Below are 5,347 nucleotides of genomic sequence, written 5' to 3' on the forward strand. Positions count from 1 at the left end.
CACACACACACACACACAAACACACAGAGTGTTCCCTCTATTCCACACTCACAGATCACTCAATCAAACCATGGGGCAACTGAATGTACCCCTTGGGTTAAGAGAAATAATCAGTTACATAGCCTTTTCTGATGTACTGTAGATATCATATATTAATTTGTTATGTTATGCAAGCTTTGTAAAATTTCTTGTGAAAATTGGTAGTTGGATGTACATAACACAAGGATGTCATGCATGAATATGGCAAAAGTAATCAGTCAATTTGAGCTGTATTACCATAGAAATAAAATGGATAGAAAGGCCATTTCCATTCAAGTCAACAAAGCAGAAAGGTCAGAGCGGCAGCCATTTCTATGTTAATAACATGGCACTGTATGAGCTGAGGTTTAGCAAGAACAGACAAACAAATGTGGAGTACTAATGCTATGAGGCAGAGAGCTAGCCGCATCAAATTAACTTGACACTTTACACACACAAAGCACACGATCGCCACGAGCGAACGCTTTATTCGGCTTGTTCTCTGTTAACAATATGGTGAGGGTAAAGCGGGGTTAGCAGGCTAGCCAAGAACACAAAAACAGCTTTCCCAGAAGCCGTGCAGCTTAAGAAGTTGCTAAATGCCCAAATAGTTGACATATTCATGCCATCTTCAGAGGAAAGGGCTTCTCATCCCTCTAAAACACATTTCCTCGATTCCTCTCTCCACTCCATAATTTAGAGGGGGGGGGGGGCAAGTGGAGGAGTCAAGGCGGCAATTTACTGGACATCAGAAGCACCTATGGACACACCACCAGTCTCTGAATGTAACTCTTCTTCACTACCACAGACCGGCTCCTTATAACTCAATAGCTCCACCCACGTGTGTGTGAAGCCAACTCTTCCCAGTGCTGTTTTACCTAGTTCTGATGTTCCTGTAGTCATAACGCATAGGTTTGTCAACCAAAACATGTGCATCCCTCATAAAAATCTTAATTTAGTAAAGAGGGGAGTCACATGATCGGCTGGAGAGAGATGGTGGCTTAAGGTGTAGTTCCTGTCCCAAATTTGTCATGTAGTTGTTTATATGGTTCCAACTTTGATATTTTACCACTTTGTGCTCAATAGGGACGCCAGACACAGAGGAATTGCTGGAGAAACAGAAAAGCTACCTCAAAGCACGTTTTTCACAAATTCAATCTCAGATTAAAAAGATAGGGTTCGACCATGACTATGGGCTAACTGCTATCCATGATCAGCTAGCATCTCTAACCGCAAGCCTTGGCTTATCATGTCTGACGTGAACAACCTGGAAAACTACGCAAGTATTGATAGTATTCTATCAAACTATGGATTCAGCATGAGTTAAGCTCTGGGCGCGCGATTGCCCCGGCCTTTCATTTCATTTCATTTGATATATTTTTTATACAGGAAAGTTAGAAAAAGTAACATTACATTACAATATAAAAACGGGCCTGACTCAGTTTAAAAACTGGTTTTCAGCAGGTTCCCGTTCTGCAGAAACAGAAAACATGGGTACAGCACGTCAAGACAGACATTAATACAAGACATTGATATAGAAAAATAAATTTCGACAACTGAAAACAATACAGTTACATAAGGACAAAGACATTTTTTACAAGACATCAGCTGGGCTTGATAAATACGGACAGTGCAAATCTGTGCCTGAGTGTCAATCTTGACTGGCATGATGTACAGATGTTTTATGCAATCCAGACCATCAGCAGCTTCACTACAATTTCATACATGGGACATATCTCACCCCCGTGAAAATGCATCACATGAAAATAATTGACAGCCCTTTATGCACTTCCTGCCCAATTAAATGTCCATCTAAAATGTCTGCCTTGATCAATGTTACTGTGCCTGTTACTGTCAATGTTTTGATTATGAATGACCTGTCAGCCTTTCAGCCTTTTAAAGCTCGAAAACATGCTGTGTTTGATGGACTTACAACTGATAGAGGATGATTGCAACCCGTTGGAAGCCCCCTCATGACTTATCTGTTCGTTCATGGTTCCTGTCTTTTTTGGATGTCCCGTACATGGAAATCTCTACGGCTCGTGTGAGTGGAGACCCGGGAAAGACTTTGGAGACTCTGCACAGCATTGCTGACTCCTTGAAGGCAATCCTGTCGCCTTTGCTTTTGTTTGCATGTGTGATTGGTATCCTGTGTCTCTCTGTGAGTGTGTGTCTGTTTGGGTGTCTGTTTCTGCATGTCTTGTTTTGTCTCCCTCCCTCCCCTTTTTCCCCTCTGAGTTTGTGTGGCCCTGGGACGCGTTCCTATGTCCCAGTGTGTTGTTTGTAACTGTTCGTGAATATTGAGTTTTCTATATAATGTTTTTGAATATTAAAAAAAATCAATCACAAAAATAATTTAATAAAGATTCAAATGAATGTATCAACCTTAACCCCCAGCACAAACACACTCTTCAATGTGAGATCTCTGTACACTAATACTTTGATCTCAAATGATTTTTTTTGTCTGCAAACTTAGATTTTGTTTTTGTTTTTAACTGAATCTTGCTCGCAAAACAATAACTGCCAGCTTGTTGAACAATGTCCTCTAAATTATGAGGTAGAGCGGGTGCACATATGCTTCAAGATAATGCCTCAATGCAGAGGTCCAGGGTTCAAATCCAACCTGTGATGATTTCCTGCATGTCTTACCACTTTCTCACCTAGCTGTCCTATCAAATAAAGGCAAGAAAGCCCAAAACAAATCTTTAAAAAAAAACTAAAGTCAGTGGTTGTGGTGGTGGCCTTGTGAGTGTCTGTAGAAAAAGTTTATAAAGTACCCTGAGATAAATTCTCACTGTTAAACTCGGCAGTCTCCATCCCATCATATTTGCTGTCATTTATCATCCTTTAAAGCCACCTGGCAGTTTTTCAAGTGAACTCCCAGAAGTGTTGTCTTGTTTTTCATTCATTCATTCAAACCTTTATTTAACCAGGATAAAAAAAACTCCTTGAGATTAAAAATCTCTTTTACAAGAGTGTCCTGGCAAGTGGCAGCAGCACGTTTCAAATAGACAGAGACACTTACATGTAAATACATAAACACACTTTCACTCATATTCAAACAACAATGTCATCATAAAAAAACCTAAATCAATTTAAAAACAATGACATACAGACTGCCTTTCTGCAAGGTCCTTTAACAAGAATTTAAAAGAATAAAATGAGACCCCCTCCTTCAACTGGAGTTCATTCTGAAGCTGATTCCATGCAGCCATTAAATTATGACAGAGTTGTTCTCTGTGGTGATTAGAAAATCCATGTTAATGAACTTTAACTTTACGCAGTATGTGCGTTGACAGACACATAACCGTGGACATACATCGGACCTGTATTTACTTCTGTGGACTTACTGGACATGGCTGTATCGGATCACAAGTGTTTTGTTTTTAACTGTGAATTACCTGTCATGTACTCACATCCTTAATGGGCAAAGCGTCATGCGCTGTTTGATAGTCAAAGCCCGCAAAAAATGATCTGGTCAGTCATTTTAATTCAATCTGCTTGTCTTCATTGAACAATATTGCACTCAAGGTTATGTCTAAATCCTCAAAAAGAAAGCAAATGACAATATTTGCAGCTGTAAATGAGAATGTAAGAAAGCAGAGCGCAGATGGAAATAATCCACTCACCAAGTACATTATAATATTAGGAAGGAGCAATTATTACATTACAACAGTATGAATAAGGGTGCAGGCACACAACCTTTTTTAAGAACTTATTTCTGCCTACAAACTTAACCTTCGATTTATATTTAAGACTGTCCATCAGCTGGTAAATCCAGATCCTCCTTGTTCCTCAGTTAAAAGTGATGCTGAGTGTGAAAGTTTTTTTAAATCTTATTTTACTGACAAAGTGGAGTCAAACAGAGCTTCCATTATCCCAAATCTCACTAACTCCGACAGTACACATATGGCAGTGTCTTCCAGCCCTCTTAATGTGATACAGACACTGGAAAACAATATGTTTGAAGAGTTTCAAACTGTTTTTTGAAAGTATCACAGCACTGAGACGGCACTTTTTTTGGCCAACTCGGGGAGGCAGTCAGTCCGACTGCCTTTTCTGCCAACGGTGGTTGGTGTGTCACGGCCTTAAGGTCCTAACAACCTCTTCATGGCTGCTGCTGATGGCATGTGCTCAGTCCTTGTACTCCACGACCTTGTGCATCTTGTTAGACAGGCAGAGGCACTGCTACAGTCTTTTCATTTTAGCTTTCAAATAGGAGGTTCTTAGTCTCTATGAATAACTATGTCTCTTTATTTGCCTCTGTTAGGTATGGTGTTCCCCAAGGGTCAGCTTTGGGACCATTTTTCATCATGTCAACTGAGTCTTTGGTCCTTATTTAAGTCCCATACATAATTTTAATCAGAGAGCCTTTCCGGATTTTATTTGAGCTTGAACTTTATGAACTGTCTTTTATTCTTTTACAAAATATATATCTTCTTACCAACACTGTACAAGTTTTAATACACCAAATCGTTGTTTTATAGACCTGGTGTTTTTATGATTGTTTTTGTGAAGCACTTTGTAACATAGAGTTTGAAAAGTGCTCTATTATTAAAGATTGAGAAAGGGATGTGCTTGATTTGTGACATTCACACAAGAGTGAGTTAATTATATGGAAAATGTACAGACAAAACAATGCACTGTATTATGTCAACTATGAGTCTGTAAAGACAAACTTGAGCTGTATGTCACTATGCCACACATCATACAGTGGTGTTATTTTTATCCTGACATGTTGAATCCATACAGGTATCATAATACTAACGTTGAGCTTCACAAAAGAATGAATCTCTTTTCCATTGTTTCAAGCACACAGACAACCATAACAATATCCTGTAGTAGTTGTTATTTCATAGTCTTGTCAATGTGTTTCATTGGCCTATGAAGATTTTTCAAGCCAAGCCAAACACTAAAAACATAAGGAGAGTTGTCTTACCTGCTGTTAGAAAGTTAACTGGTTGCACTGGTATGTAAACCAAAATGATTTTCTGTATCCATTCCTATACCACAGTTGTTCTCTGGTCCCTTAGATTATTCCTGTCTTTCCCCTTTATATCCCCCACTCTCTCTCTCTCTCTCTCTCTCTCTCTCTCTCTCTCGCTCTTTGTGTCTTACACGCACATATCTCAGTTCCAGCGGGGTGCATATTGAGTGTGTGTGGGCAGCAACCAATCAGAAAGCAGCAGCTTAGCGACATTTGCGACACACACATGTTCAACCTCACACTCTCACACAGACACACTTATTATAGAACGGATACAGACATACACAATATTCCCTCTCTCTCTCTCTTGCACACACACACACACACACACACACACACACA

At 39.6% G+C, this 5,347-nt stretch overlaps 1 protein-coding gene across 1 annotated transcript in view; it reads right to left on the bottom strand.

Annotated features, from left to right (window-relative positions):
• LOC116699064 (uncharacterized) overlaps positions 1-5,189 on the bottom strand; it is a 40,498-nt gene extending 35,309 nt beyond the window's left edge. Inside the window, exon 1 of the mRNA XM_032531450.1 lies at positions 4,958-5,189. The gene's annotated coding sequence lies outside the window, so the exon portion shown is untranslated. The remainder of the gene's footprint in view (positions 1-4,957) is intronic.
• Positions 5,190-5,347: the final 158 nt, after the last annotated feature.

This window comes from Etheostoma spectabile, chromosome 12 (assembly GCF_008692095.1).
Source record: "Etheostoma spectabile isolate EspeVRDwgs_2016 chromosome 12, UIUC_Espe_1.0, whole genome shotgun sequence".
NCBI lineage: Eukaryota > Metazoa > Chordata > Actinopteri > Perciformes > Percidae > Etheostoma > Etheostoma spectabile.